This window comes from Triturus cristatus, chromosome 3_2, assembly GCF_964204655.1.
Source record: "Triturus cristatus chromosome 3_2, aTriCri1.1, whole genome shotgun sequence".
In the NCBI taxonomy this organism is placed as follows: domain Eukaryota; kingdom Metazoa; phylum Chordata; class Amphibia; order Caudata; family Salamandridae; genus Triturus; species Triturus cristatus.
In genome coordinates this window covers 1,210,737,393-1,210,753,818 of record NC_140584.1, presented here as the reverse complement: position 1 = coordinate 1,210,753,818, position 16,426 = coordinate 1,210,737,393, and positions in this window count along the sequence as shown.

Sequence of the window (16,426 nt, the reverse complement as noted above, 5' to 3'; positions counted from 1 at the left end):
AGGGCCCCTCACAGAGTTGACCTCCAAAAAGCTTCCGCAGAAGGTGCAGTGGACCCCCCAGTGCCAGCAGGCGTTCGACGCCTTGAAAACCGCCATGTGCACCGCTCCCGTACTCAAGGCCCCCGACTACTCCCAAGAGTTCGTGGTCCAGACCGACGCATCCGAACATGGCATCGGGGCCGTGCTCTCGCAGTTCGACGACAAGGGCATTGATCAGCCCATAGCCTTCATCAGCCGGAGGCTGCTGCCGAGAGAGCAGCGTTGGAGTACTATAGAGCGAGAGGCCTTTGCCGTAGTCTGGGCCCTCAAAAAACTGTGGCCCTACTTGTTCGGAACCCATTTTCGAGTACAGACGGACCACCGGCCCTTGCAGTGGCTAATGCGGATGAGGGGGGAGAACCCCAAGCTACTACGATGGTCCATCTCTCTCCAAGGGATGGATTTCACTGTCGACCATCGCCCCGGGACGGATCATGCCAACGCCGACGGCCTGTCCCGGTTCTTCCGCTTCGGCGAGGAGAACCCCCCAGTGGATGGGTAGTTCTCCACGCCTTTCAGCTGGGGGGGACGCGTGTGAGACCGGCCTCACGGCGTTGCCCTCTCCATCATCCCGCCAACCTGCAACCACCCTCAAGACACGACATCCCCGACTCCGGCCGCCCCAGCCACCCCCGATCCACGGGCCGGCCAGAGACCTGACAGACTCAACACCCTACTACGCATGCCCAACCGAGGGAGCGGGAACCCTCGAGCCAGACCCAGAGGCGCCAGCCCAGTCACACCTCGGGTCGCCTTCCCCGGGAGGACTCAATCGGCCACCAGGCCCCTGGGGAGCAGGCGCCTCCCCTACCGAGCGTCTGGGGTCCCTCCCAGACCCACCTGAAAAGACCAAAGAAGTGAGCGGCAGGAAATCCCGCCGAACCCCCTCCGTCACCCCAGTCCCCCCTCTGCGAGCACTCCGGACTTCAAAGAACCAGCGGAGTATAACAAGGGGTGCCGGAGGAACAAGGACAGAGAAGACCTGGAACCATCTGAGCCTGCTGACGCTGTCGCGGCTCCTGAACGCTGAAATTCACCTGGGCCTGCTGAGTGACTGGCGGCCTCTTGCTATTGAACCATCTGAGCCCTGCGGACGAGGTCGCGGCTCCCGAACCCTGATCTACCTAGGCCTGCTGAGTGACTCGCGGCCCCCAGCTATTGAACCATCTGAGCCCTGCTGACGGAATCGCGGCTCCTGAACTCCGACCACCTGTGCCTGCTGAGAGACTCGCGGCGCTCCCCTTGAGGACGGCTCGGTAAGAGATCGCCCAGAGACACGACACCCTCCAGCTCGAGGATTGTGAGCTTCCGCAGGGTATTTCGCAGAGACACTATCTTGAAAGACTGTCCCGCTACCCCCATTCCCCACGACTGATTTGTGGTACGTTGTGCCACTGCTGTACTATTTGCCTTTTGGGTCATAAAGATCCCTTGAAATCATCGATAAAAGAACTTATCGTCCTACAAAGAATACGTGTGGTGTCCCTCTGTTCACAGTGCAGATCAGGGTGTGCGCGCCTGGTTCGGCTTACTTGGGAGAGGTGGGTCAAAGGGGTGGGCAAGACGTCTATCGAACCCCCTTCCGGCGGACGCCTTTCCAACATTTGGTGGCAGACGACGGGATCCGAGCCGACACCGAAGGAGAGCGTGCAGTAAACGACTGGCGCACTACCAAAACAGAAATGGAAGGAGAAACCTCCCTGGGTGCCACAGGTACCGAAATAAGCTCACCGTTCCGAGAAGATCAATTGGACTATTACACGCATAGAGAACTAAAACAGTTTTGCAAAGACCTTGGCATCGCTACCACCGGACTGAGCACAAAGGAAGACTTCCAGAAAGTACTGAAAGCCTGGGTCGAGACGGGGGCGCCCCCGACCCAAACGGAAGGAGACTCTACCCATGAACAAACAAGCACCCCGGCGAGAAACAACGGGCCAGAGGGGAACCTGTCCCCCGAGGCACTAGCGGACCGAGAGAGAAGCCGCAACCACGAACTGGAACTGGCAAAACTAAAAATCGAGGGAGAGATAAAACTGGCAGAGAAGAAGTTAGCCGTCGAGCAGTTACGGCTACAAGGGGAACTCGAAGAGAAGAGACTCCAAAGGGAGCACGACGAAAAGAAACTCCAGCTAGAACATGAACGCGGCCTGAAGGAGATTGAGTGGCGGGCTAGACACGAAAAGTCACAGCCGCCCGGGAATCCCCAGCCCGCTCCCGCCGGGGAAACCAAAGTTCACATCCCCAAGGATGTGGTCAAGGAGTATTATAAGAACGATGATATCCAGCAGTGGTTTAAAGCCTACGAAGTCGCCATGACCTCTCACCGAGTCCCGCAGAAGGATTGGGGGGCTGGCCTATGGGGCCGGTTCTTAAGCGAAGGAAGGGACACTCTGCTCGATCTGCCCTCCGCGGTCATGAACTCCTACAGCCACATGAAGGAAGCCCTCGTGGGCCGGTACGGACTCACCCCCGAAATGTACCGACAACGGTTCCGAGATTGCAAAAAGATACCGGGCACCACGTGGGTCGAATACGTGAACTTTTACAGCCGAGCCTTGGACGGGTGGATCAAGGGCAGCAAGGTCTCCACCTTCGAAGAACTGTTCGATCTGATCGCCTGGGAACATTTAGCGGCCAATTGCTTTATAGAACTGCACCAGCATCTCCTAGACAGTAAACTCACCGACCCTCGGAAGCTGGCCGCTGAGGCCGATCGTTGGGTGAACACCCGGGCCACCCGGGGCCCCGTGGGGGACTACGGCCGCAACAGTCAGGGTCCCCCCCGCCAGAGGGGCGGAGGGAACCACGGCCGACCAAGAGACTTTGCCGGGGGGTCCTCCACCAGCCCCCCCAGCAGCCCACCAGCGGCGGGTTCGGCCCAGTCGCCAGCCAGCACCGGAGCCCCAGGACGACCAGGTCCACGAGCTAGGATCACCTGCTTCCGCTGCCAGCAGCCCGGACACTACGCCAATGACCCCCAGTGTCCCCAGTATCAGCGAACCACAACGACCAACCCCACGACCCGGCAGATGGCCTCCGTGGCTCTGGGGGAAGAAATGGAAGACTCCGAGGAATGGGAACCGGCGGCCATGGCCCTGGTCTCCCTTGGTGATCGAGAAATGGTCCCCGGGACACCCTTGCCCGCCAACACAGAGAAATACCGACAGCAGGTGACTATCAACGGCCACCGAGTCGAGGGCCTTCGCGACACCGGGGCGAGTGTCACCGCGGTCCACCGCAGCCTAATTTCCGAAGACCAGATCCTAGCCGGGGCCCTCTGTCCGGTCGTATCCTCCGACAATTCTGAGAGCCTCTGCCAGATGGCCCTGGTGCCCTTCGAGTGGGGAGGGGTCTCCGGAGAACTGAAGGTAGCGGTCCGGACCTCGCAGCCCGTAGACTGCCTCCTGGGCAACGACCTGGAAAATTCCCCGTGGGGGCAGGTAGAACGAAGAGCCCACCTAGAGATGATGGGCCTACCAGAATGGGTCTGCGCCACCACGCGCTCCATGACCGCACGAGTGGCCCCCTCCAAGGGCGGTGAAGCCCTCTTACCGAACACTTTCCCCGAGAACAGGGACCCCCTACCAGAAGCAGACAACCCTCCTTCCGAGGAAGAAGGAGACACTAACCCAGGGGAAGGACCGGAACCTTCCGCCCCAGAGGCCCCGATGGAACCCGAAGAACTGCCCGAGTTGGCCCAGTGGCACTGCGAAGGGGGGCCCTCCCGCGAAGAGTTCTGCCAGGAACAGACCACTTGCCCCTCCCTCGGGGGACTTAGACAACAAGCCGAAGCCCAGGTCGCCGGTGATCAAACCGGAACCCATTGGGTCTATTGGGACAATGGCCTCCTCTACAGCGAGCAAAAGTCCGCCGAGCTAGGCGCAGCACGAGTACTGGTGGTACCCCGGCGGTTCCGGAGCCTCCTCCTGGGCCTGGCCCACGATGTACCCTTGGCAGGACACTTAGGCCAAGACAAGACATACCAGCGATTGGTGACCCACTTCTATTGGCCCAAGATGCGAGCGAATGTAGAAGCACACTGCAAGTCCTGCCTCACGTGCCAGGGCAGTGGGAAGAGTGGCGGAAAACGCAAAGCTCCCTTACAACCGTTCCCCGTTGTAAGTACCCCGTTCGAGCGGGTCGGCATCGACATCGTGGGACCCCTGGATCCGAAGACCGCCCAGGGCCACAGATTCATCCTCGTCCTGGTGGACCATGCCACCCACTACCCCGAGGCCATCCCCCTCCGCACCGTGACGGCTCCCGTGGTGGGCCGGGCTCTCATGGGGATCTTCTCCCGTGTCGGATTTCCCCGCGAGGTTGTGAGTGATCGCGGCACGAACTTTATATCCCGCTACATGAAGTCCCTGTGGCAGCAGTGCGGAGTCACGTATAAATTCACGACCCCCTACCACCCCCAGGGCAACGGCCTGGTGGAACGCTTCAACCGAACTCTGAAGGGAATGATCCTGGGCCTCGAAGAGCCCCTGCGCCGGAAATGGGACGTCCTCCTCCCTTGCCTCCTGTTCGCGTACCGGGAGGTTCCCCAAAAGTCTCTGGGGTTCAGTCCCTTCGAACTGCTGTACGGACATCCTGTTCGAGGGCCTCTAAGCCTGGTCAAAGAGGGCTGGGAGACAAGCCCCCGGGGGACACCCCCAGATGTGTTCCGCTACATCCTGGCGCTCCGCAACCAGACAAGGAAGTTTAGGGAACTTGCCGAGGCTAACCTCGAGGCCAGCCAAGAAGAAATGAAGCGCTGGTATGACCAGAACGCAACCTTGGTCGAGTTCCAGCCGGGCCAGCAGGTTTGGGTCATGGCTCCGGTGAAACCTTGCGCCCTACAAGACAAATGGACTGGTCCATTCAAGGTGGTCGAACGGAAGAGCCAGGTCACGTATCTGGTCGACGTACAGTCCCCACGGAACCCCCTCCGGGTCCTCCACGTAAACCGTCTCAAGCCCCACTTCGTAAGGACAGAATTGAGTTTGCTACTGGCCACCGATGAAGGGGCAGAAGAAGACACTGAACCCCTGCCCGATCTCCTGTGCACAAAAGAACTGGACGGTTCCGTGGAGGGTGTGAGACTGTCGGCCACCCTCACTCCCCAGCAGGCCAACGACTGCCGCCAGCTGCTCGGACAATTCGCAGACCTTTTCTCCCTCATTCCAAGGGTGACCGACTGGTGTGTCCACGACGTGGACACCGGCGACTGCCCGCCTGTGAGACACCGAGCCTACCGGGTGCCTGACCGGGTCCGCACCTGCATCAAGACCGAGGTACAGAAAATGCTCAACCTAGGGGTCATCGAGCCCTCCGACAGCCCCTGGGCCAGCCCGGTGGTTCTGGTCCCGAAGGCTGCCTCCCCAGGGGTCGCCCCCGAACTAAGATTCTGTGTAGACTATCGGGGGCTCAACGCGGTCACCCGCGCAGACGCTCACCCTATTCCCCGAGCCGACGAGCTCATCGACTGCCTGGGGGCCGCCCAGTTCCTCAGCACTTTCGACCTGACCTGCGGGTACTGGCAGATCGCTCTCACGGAAGGGGCGAAAGAGCGCTCTGCCTTCTCCACGCCAGATGGCCACTACCGCTTCAGGGTCATGCCGTTCGGAATGAAAAACGCCCCAGCCACGTTCCAGCGGTTGGTGAACAAGGTCCTGGCCGGACTCGAGGAGTTCAGCGCAGCGTACCTTGACGACATCGCCGTATTCAGCTCTCAATGGCACGAGCATCTCCAGCACCTCCGACAAGTACTAATGGCCCTGCGCCAAGCGGGCCTGACAGTGAAAGCCAGCAAATGCCAGCTCGGACAAGGCTCCGTGGTCTACCTGGGGCATCAGGTGGGCAGCGGCCAGGTCGCCCCTCTCCAGCCGAAGATCGATGCCATCAAGTCCTGGGAGCCCCACACCACGCAGACAGAGGTTCGGGCCTTCCTGGGCCTTACGGGGTACTACCGGAGGTTCATTAAAAATTATGGTAGTATCGCAGGGCCCCTCACAGAGTTGACCTCCAAAAAGCTTCCGCAGAAGGTGCAGTGGACCCCCCAGTGCCAGCAGGCGTTCGACGCCTTGAAAACCGCCATGTGCACCGCTCCCGTACTCAAGGCCCCCGACTACTCCCAAGAGTTCGTGGTCCAGACCGACGCATCCGAACATGGCATCGGGGCCGTGCTCTCGCAGTTCGACGACAAGGGCATTGATCAGCCCATAGCCTTCATCAGCCAGAGGCTGCTGCCGAGAGAGCAGCGTTGGAGTACTATAGAGCGAGAGGCCTTTGCCGTAGTCTGGGCCCTCAAAAAACTGCGGCCCTACTTGTTCGGAACCCATTTTCGAGTACAGACGGACCACCGGCCCTTGCAGTGGCTAATGCGGATGAGGGGGGAGAACCCCAAGCTACTACGATGGTCCATCTCTCTCCAAGGGATGGATTTCACTGTCGACCATCGCCCCGGGACGGATCATACCAACGCCGACGGCCTGTCCCGGTTCTTCCGCTTCGGCGAGGAGAACCCCCCAGTGGATGGGTAGTTCTCCACGCCTTTCAGCTGGGGGGGACGCGTGTGAGACCGGCTTCACGGCGTTGCCCTCTCCATCATCCCGCCAACCTGCAACCACCCTCAAGACACGACATCCCCGACTCCGGCCGCCCCAGCCACCCCCGATCCACGGGCCGGCCAGAGACCTGACAGACTCAACACCCTACTACGCATGCCCAACCGAGGGAGCGGGAACCCTCGAGCCAGACCCAGAGGCGCCAGCCCAGTCACACCTCGGGTCGCCTTCCCCAGGAGGACTCAATCGGCCACCAGGCCCCTGGGGAGCAGGCGCCTCCCCTACTGAGCGTCTGGGGTCCCTCCCAGACCCACCTGAAAAGACCAAAGAAGTGAGCGGCAGGAAATCCCGCCGAACCCCCTCCGTCACCCCAGTCCCCCCTCTGCGAGCACTCCGGACTTCAAAGAACCAGCGGAGTATAACAAGGGGTGCCGGAGGAACAAGGACAGAGAAGACCTGGAACCATCTGAGCCTGCTGACGCTGTCGCGGCTCCTGAACGCTGAAATTCACCTGGGCCTGCTGAGTGACTCGCGGCCTCTTGCTATTGAACCATCTGAGCCCTGCGGACGAGGTCGCGGCTCCCGAACCCTGATCCACCTAGGCCTGCTGAGTGACTCGCGGCCCCCAGCTATTGAACCATCTGAGCCCTGCTGACGGAATCGCGGCTCCTGAACTCCGACCACCTGTGCCTGCTGAGAGACTCGCGGCGCTCCCCTTGAGGACGACTCGGTAAGAGATCGCCCAGAGACACGACACCATCCAGCTCGAGGATTGTGAGCTTCCGCAGGGTATTTCGCAGAGACACTATCTTGAAAGACTGTCCCGCTACCCCCATTCCCCACGACTGATTTGTGGTACGTTGTGCCACTGCTGTACTATTTGCCTTTTGGGTCATAAAGATCCCTTGAAATCATCGATAAAAGAACTTATCGTCCTACAAAGAATACGTGTGGTGTCCCTCTGTTCACAGTGCAGATCAGGGTGTGCGCGCCTGGTTCGGCTTACTTGGGAGAGGTGGGTCAAAGGGGTGGGCAAGACGTCTATCGAACCCCCTTCCGGCGGACGCCTTTCCAACACTGTCCAAGAAGCCAGTAGAAAAAAGAGCCAAAATACAGTATGTTATCCTCTACCCGGCATGGCTGAGGGTTACCCCTTAGAAGAAACAGCATATCTTTCAAAAGTCACAACAGGCAGCTGACTTCCTGAAAACTGTCACTACGCACCAGGCGGAAGAGGAGTACCAATGCATCAAACTGACCCTGAATAATATATCACTGCAGCGTTTGACATGTGCATGATAGAGGGGTGTTGGCAAAAAGATGGGCGTATCACTGCAAACACAGTCACTTGAGCATGTTTGTTTTAGGGGTTGTCTGTTTTATCTTTGTTCCCTTTTATCTTTGCTCCCTCCCCTCTTTATACTCAAGAAAGGAAAAAAAGAAAAGAAAAAAGAACAAAATGCAATTAGCACAGTCGAGGCAAATAAAGCAAAGATAATAACACTGAAGCTTTAAAAAAAAGTAAAGGACTACAGGATACACTCAGCGCTACTCCTATCGAGAGCTTACTTGTCGGGCCCTTTCTTTCTCACCCGTATAGCCCATTCCCTTCTCCCTCCCAGTACCTGCACGTACCGTGCAGGCCGCAACTCTCCTGAGTTGCGACGGGGAGTCAGGCTTTCCGGGGCGACCACTACTCCTCACTCCAGCTTTCTGGTGTGTCGTCGGCCTCTTCCTTGAGCGGTCTTGTCTCTCCATCTTCTCTCTTGCCCCTTTTGGCGGTCTCCCCCTCTAGTCCAGAAGAGTTGGCACGAGGGTCCAATATTTATAGCTGGTGCCATCTTTGAAGTGGGAGAAACTTCTAAACTTCCCCCACATATGGTTCATGAATTTCCTTCCCCCCCCGCCCAGCACCTAAGAAGTATGGGGTGACAATATCCTGGTGTCAAGTTGTTTGTGAGTGTGCTTTGACAGCCCCACTGAAATATAAGTAGGGAAGGGAACAGCTCCGCTCCTCCTACCCTAGCAGTACAGCCCATCCTGCCAACATATAGTCCCCCTTTGATTCACTGTCTGGGAGAAACACACAAGAGGCCAAGTGCACTTAGTCGTGTGAACCAGGATCCAGGCTGCAGGCACAAAATGGTTAGGACAAGAAGATGCCAACTTTCTAACAGTGGCAGTTTCAGAACTGTGCCTTAAAATCTGACTTTACCATTAAAGACGGTTTTAAATTACTATTTGTTTGAGTGTAAACATGACATTCTTACCTGCTCCCTATAAAAGGTTATCACTTATTAAATGTGGTAAGGTAACCCAATGTTATCCTTTGGGAGAGGTAGGTCCCACAGTAGCAAAAAACAAATGTAAGATTTTTCATCATTAGGACAGGTAAAACTTAAAAGTACATATCCAACATTTTAAATACACTGCTCCCTGGTCTACGGGCTGTTTAGGGCTGCCCTAGGGATTAGTTCTATGTATTAAAAAGGGAGCTTTAGGCCTGGCAAAAGATTTATTTTGATGAGTCGAATTGTAAGCTTAAAACTGCATACAGACTGCAGTGGCACGTCAGAGACGTGTCTTAAAAAGCTACTTAAGTAGGTGGCACAATAAGTGCTGCAAACCCACTAGTACCATTGTATTAACAGGCCCTGGGTACATTTTATACCCCTTCACTGGGGACTTATAAGTACATTAAATGTGCCAATCAGGTGTAGGCCAGTTTTATCATGTTTTAAGGAGTAAGCATAAGTGCCTCAGCACTGGTTAGCAGTGGTAAAGTGCACAGAGTTCTAACGCCAACAAAAACGAATTTCAGAAAACAGGAGGGGTGAAGGCAAAAAAGTATGGGTGAGACCCAGCAGAGAAGGCCAAGTCTGACAGTACTTTATTGGCATGAATTCATGGCACAATGTGGTAAATCCCCTGCTTGCAAAGAGATTAGTTGCAAACTTTACACATCTGGCTCTCTCTGCAGCCTCGCTTGGATAGTTCACTCTTGCCTTCTATCTGCAGCCTTCTCTGTCAGATTGCAGAACTCGCGGAATGTTTCACAGCTCCTCTTGCTGTCTCTTGTGGCGCTTTCCAGGCACGTCAACCCTGTCGTCAGATTTTACATCTCTGCCTCCTGTGATTGGTTGCATTTTGTTTACTCGTTATTTGTTTTTAATGCACATTGCATCGCAAAACCTGCTTCCCCAGCATACATTGATGGGGTGAAAAAGTGCTGATTTGCTGAGAGCCTCCGGCAAGAACTGCTCTTCAGCACTGGTTTGATGCATTTGTTGAGCTGTCCTGTTTTCAGCACTTTCCCCAGCATGTCATGGTGCTCTGCGCGGGCTAGGTAGCGCCAACATTGGGGTGTTTGTTGTGTGGTGCTTGAAGCTGGCTCTATATGTCGTATATCAAAAAATCTGATATATTGTGTCAAGAGTACTGGGGATCCCTTATAAGTGAACAGGGCTTTATGCAATCCCAAAGTGCTCAACTAGGGGTTAGTGTGGTCAAACAGCCTTAGGCCTAATACAGAGGAGTGCAAGACATTTGCAAATAAACACAATGATTAATAAATTACATCACGACTCAAGAAGGAGATCGACACCAATTTATAAAAATAGCAAGTATCATTATATATGTTTAGGCATCAGAGAAAAATCGTTCACCTAAGTAAGTTTTTTAAATATAAATTCGTTTCAGTTCAAAAAGGGGACACAATGCAATTTCTGAGTTCTGCAATGCATTCCTATGGGAGGAAAAACAAGTTCTGCAAACAGGCACAGTACATTGACTTACAGGACCAATCTCCGGGAGTTAAGGTGAGTAATGGGAAAAGTCCAAGGCAGCACCAGCAGTACACCACCAGCGGCACGGGGGAGGCTGGGTGCAGGGTACATAATAGCGTCAGAAGCCCAATTGGTTTTAATACAGATAGGTCACTGTGGAAAGAGGCTTCAGTCTCGGACTGGAAGACCAGTTGAGGCCAACCAACAGGGGGGTTCAAGATTTTCGATGCTTGGGGATGTAGGTGCTCCAGGAGTCCTCTTCTCCACAGCCTGGGGTGACGGATACAGAGATATCTTTAGGTGCCGGGCTTCCTTACCGGGAGCTGTCCTGGTCGAGGGGGCCTGCGTGCAGAGGCTGCAGGCGATGTCGGGGAGTCCATAAGGGGGGAGACCACACTGGATTCAGACTCTGGAGCACTGGGGAACCTTGCTGACACCGGTGGACCACTTCAAGTCGGTCCAGAGGCATCGGTTGCAAAGGTGACTTCGGGTGTCGGGTCTTTTGCGGTTCCAGAGGCAGCACAGTCTTCTCTTTGGAGTTTCTTTTGAACAGGTCCGCTGTTCACAGGAGGTCTTGGTCTTTGTGGAAGGCAGGCATTCCTCAGGTTCTGGAGGCACACAGCTGCAGTACGAGTCAACTTTGGCGTAGAGCAGATGGAGAACCGCAGACAGGTCAGCGGGGCTAGGGCCAGGTCAGGTGCTCTCTTGCCACCCAAGGAAGGCTAATCAGCAGGTCATCCTGTGGGAGGGGGTGATACAGTAAACTTCCATTATAACGCAGTCATTACATCGCATTGCTTTTACAGCGTAACTGTTACAACGCAACTGCCTTTACATCGCGTGCCATTACAACACATGCCATTAAAACGCATGTCACTACAACGCATGCCATTACAACGCATACCATTACAACACATGTCACTACAATGCATGCCATTACAATGCATACCATTACAACGGATGCCATTACAAAGCATTATGAGGTAAGTAATGGAATTTTTTTAGTTTTTGGGTGGGTATGGGTTTCGGGGTAGATGGGAATAGTATTTTTTACACCTACACTATCCAACACTTACTTTACTGTACGCCTATGGTATGCGTTGTAATGGAATGCGTTTTTAATGGTATGCATTGTAAAATCATGCAATGTAATGGTAGTTGCGATGTAAAAACCGTGTTGTCAACGCATGCGTTGTAATTGCTTTGTAACGTCATATATTCAGTGTTACACCCTCTTCCCGGACAGGCTCTTCTTCTGGGTCTCTTGAGAGCAAAAAGCTCTCACCCTAGGAAGTCAGAACAGTGTCTCAGGTGGCAGGCTGGCAGAAACAAGTCAACAAGCATGCCAGCGGTTGGTAGGTTTTCATGGGGCAATTCTAAAGTGCCCTCTGGGTGCACGTAATGCTAAGTCTAACACTGGCATTAGTGTGGGTTCGCCAATACTAGATGTTTGATACCAAACATCTCTAATTTCAGTAAAGCCATCTTGTAACTGGGGAACTCGTTTTCACCAGTGTCCAGCAAATGGCCTAAATGGCTTCCCTGATCACTTGCACTGGCAGTAATGGTACCGACCAGCACAGGGGCATATCTGTTCATTCAGGTATGCCCTCATGTGTAGCACTATGCACACTACCTTAGGGCTGTCATGGTGACTTACAAGTATCACATGCAGTGTTAAGGAACATAGCACACACGGACGTGTTGCATGTTTTGTTTTCACTTTTGTCTGCACCAAACACACAGCCTGTGATGGTAGCCTTGCATGTGCTTGGTGAGGGATCCCTTAGGGTGGCATAATTTGTGCTGTAGCCCTTATGGGCCTGCTTTAGTGCCTCAGGCCTTGTACCAGGGGTCCCAGTTACTAGGGACTTACAGAGGGTGCTAAAGCTTTTGCCAATTGGGGGGTCAATTGTGTAGTTTTGGGAAAGAGAACTGGGACCTGGTTAGCAGGAACCCAGTGCACTTTTAGTGAAAATCGCATCTATTACCAGCCAAAAAGTGGGAGTGACCATGTCAAAAAGGGGCAATTTCCTACATGTGGGCTTTGTGAATAATGAGACAAGCATTTATTGACTGCTGCTGTGTCTGGCAAAACACAGGGGCATTTTCTCAAGAATGCATCGCCAAGTTATCGGTACTTTATCACAGCCAAAGTGGCAAAAAAATTATCGCCCCATTCACAAGCAGGTGATTACAGCCCATATCACCAGTTTTCCTGCGCTAGCAGCCGCAAAATACATCGCCACAGATGACCCTGGCAACTAACGCTAATGAGATGCAGAGTAGGCGTTCCCGTGCAAAAAGCCACGAAAACACCACTCCGCAACATTCTCAACAACCAGCCAGATCGGCGATAAGATCACAAAACAGGCGATAAGGCGCGTTAGGAGCCGGAAATTAACACCTGCCCTGACCTAGTGTAGAGTTGGACGACAACCTGCAACATAAATGGAAGCCCTGCCCAGAGCCACACCTGAAGACCAACAGAAGCCATCGAGCTACTGATCATGCAGCTTGGAGCCCCAACAGGGCCACAACACCCACCGCCACCACCCCCAGGCCCGACACTCCCCCCCCCCCCCGGTTCCCTCCCGCCCCCTCTCTGGACCACCACAGAGGCAGCGCAGACAAAGACAGCAGACCTTCAGAAAACGCATCAACCTCACAGACTTAGCACCAGAGAATGTCATTGCCTACTACAGGCTCATAAGGACAACCATCCTCCAATTCCTGAACATTATTGCCCACAGGCTGACGGTACCAACACAGCAGACAACCAACATCCCACCTCAGACAAAGCTGCTGGCTGTGCTGCACCTGTTGGACTCTGGTACCTTCCAACCAACAACCGCCAGAGTCGGAGGGGTCTCACAGCCAGCCCTATCACAGTTCCTCAAACCTGTCCTGGATTCCATCACCAGCCTGGTACCCCAGTACCTATACTTTCCCCACACTGAGCAGGAACAGCTAGAGACCAAGCAAGACTTCTACGCCACAGCTGGCTTCCAGCACGTGTTGGGGGCAATTGACTGCACACATGTCCTACTTGTGCCCCCTGCAGAAACTGCACACAATTATCGCAACAGAAAGCACACGCATTCCATCAATGTGCAGGCAATAGTGGATCACCGGGGACTCTTCACCAATGTCGTCGCCAACTACTCAGTCAGTGTACATGATTCCTACATCTTTCGACAGTCCATCATCAACCAGCGCTTCCAGGATGGCACCTACGGAAATGCATTGCTCGTTGGTAAGTACCAAATGAACACACCACACACCCCAACTCCACAATCATGCAACTCACAACTCTGGAAATGCACACATTACAAACTCACATACAACATGCTAAACAACATGCCCACCCACCAGACACGACAGCACAACTTACTGTGGGAACCTGGGCTAGCCATGTACACAAGCCATCAACGGCATTGCACCTCAGCCAAACATTAGCAGAATGTGCTGAGAGGTGGGAACCAGGCATGTGCAAAGGAGGCAAGTGTGCCATGAATGGGAAGGTACACAATGCCTAGTGTGGCATGGATGTGCTGGACAAACTGCAGTATTCAGACCACAGACATATCCATGTCGACATACATCGCTGGTGTATGGAGTGTAGTGGACAGTGGACACAACCATTGTCACCCCAGCCAGTGGGGCAGATCACGGAAATGTAGCTTGTTATGTCCCCCCTGTAAGCATGTGCAGGGTGGGCTGGCCCGGCATACGCCAGGCTAGCGTAGGGGCGGGAATAAAAAGCATGTAGCCCTGGGTGTGGTTCTCTTCTGGAATGGCCAACGTCTCTGTCAGGGCGGCTCCTCTCACCCCACCACGAGGCCGATGCCATTAACGGTGGTGCCTGCGATCCTGTGCACCTGCTGCACCCCGGGCTTCTTGTCCCCAGACCCGTCTTGGCCACCTCTGCGCACCCAGGCCTCACTGCTCACCTGCCGATACCGGCGTGTGTCAAAGAGGGCCCACCACGTGCCGCTGGAAGCTCCAAGCCTGAGGCCCCCGACCTTGACAGCTTCCTCAGACCGTCACGGCCTCCGCGAGCAAGGCCTGCAGTACTCCTTTCTCGTTGACGTACTCCACCGGCTGACACAGCGGACAAGTAGGTCTCACATTTGGAACTGAGTCTTGATTACACAATGGCAGAGTACATATTTTATGGCAGAGTACATATCACTATACTCTCTTCGATGTGGTGCCACCAACTCTGTGCATAGCATTCCAATCACACCTGCCTGTGGGCCCTTGCTGACTTCGGCCTTCGGCCTACACTGCGGTCCTGCACGCCTCACACCAATCCAATGCAGTCCGTATCAGGCAGAACACGGCATCGTCGCAGGCTGTACACCCGCTCAGCTCTGGTGCCACTACCTCAGTCAGCCACAAATCTTCTCCACATGCCATTCCAACGTTCTGTGTGGGAGATCCAGGAGGAGCTGGCTAGACAGCGGTTGACCCACGCTGACTGCTGCCTCTGGCCTACACTGCGGTCAACTAGGTCACGCATTTGGAACTGTGTCTTGATTTCTTCATGGCAGAGTTTATGTCATTGAACAGGGCCTGGGGGTTGTCTTCATCATCATGTAGCTGATACTGACATGTTGGTAAAAAGGAGTCTGTAGCATTCAACTCCTCCATTTTCCTGTTTCTGCTTGCTTCTGCCCTCTGCATCATGCCCTGGAAGGACACCTTCCACTGTCCCCCGCAACCCTCCGCGACATGCACCTTGGACATCGTTGAGGACCCGCTCAGCTTGCGCGGCCCTACCTCAGTGCACCGCAAGTCACCGTCCCGTGGCAGTGTGCCTGTGCTGGCCGCAGTGCATCCGGGGCCACGAACTCTGTGCAGCTCAAGTGATGGACCCTTGCTGTATGAACCTTGAACTGCTGAATGTCTGATCACTGTTGTAGTTGTTGCCAGCACCAACAAACCCTGAGGGGTGGCTTACACTACCCAACACCCATCTAGCACACGCGTCACTGGACATGTGACCCTGGCAATTAAAGGGGCTGGGCGCACGTGCCCGTAGCCAGTTCCACAAATGTACTCAGTGTGTCCGTGTGGTCATTATGTATGCATGCGGGCCCCGGGCCATACCACATTACATTGTGCTGCGTACAGCGGGCGCAACCATGTCACCGCAGGCGGTGGGGTAGACCTGGGACATGTAGCCGTGTCGTACCTCCCTGTGAGCATAAGCATAGTGACAGGCATACAACAGTACAGCGTAGGTGTGTGGCTCTTCAACATGTGGCTCTGGCTGTGGTTAGGTTTCGGTCTTGCCAAGGAAGTGACTAATGCGTGTGTGTCTGTTGTGGTGTCTGCGCCACCCGTCCGGCAATAGACAATGTTACTATGTGGCATACCCCCGAAGTGCGGGCTCGGCCAAAGGGGTACATGAGGGAGGGCATGCCCGCTCGGGGTCAGGGATCACACATGCATACTGTTGCATGTGTTGTTATGTCTACCCTCAACCGCATGGCGAGTTCAGCCAGGCATGTGCTTTACATCTGTCAGCCCTGTCCTTACAATGGGCCTACACACACGATGCCGGCCACCTTCAGCGCACATCACCACTGTGTCGTAATCAGGCTTGTGGACATGTGCAGACAGGCATGACAATGGTGTGCCGTAGGGGTGCAAGTGATGCAACCGCGCTGCGCACACAAGTGAATATGCTCAGGGGAGGGAGGAGCAGCAGTGAGGCTACGGAATACACATTGATGCCGCTCATTTCCAACACGCAGTACATGTCATACAGGAATCACAAAGTCACACATATCACACACCAATGAACCAGTGTGCCTGCCAACACATCATGCAGTGCGTAGTCTTGACTCATGTCTCTCTGCACTGTCACAGGTGACCAAGGATATGCACTCTGCACTTGGATGATGACACCCCTCCGAGCCCTGAACACAGAGGCCCAGAGGCAGTACAATTTGGCCCACAAACTCACCAGGGGCATCGTGGAACACACATTTGGCATGTTGAAGTCTCATTTCAGGTTCCTGGATGTCACAGGTGGAAGGC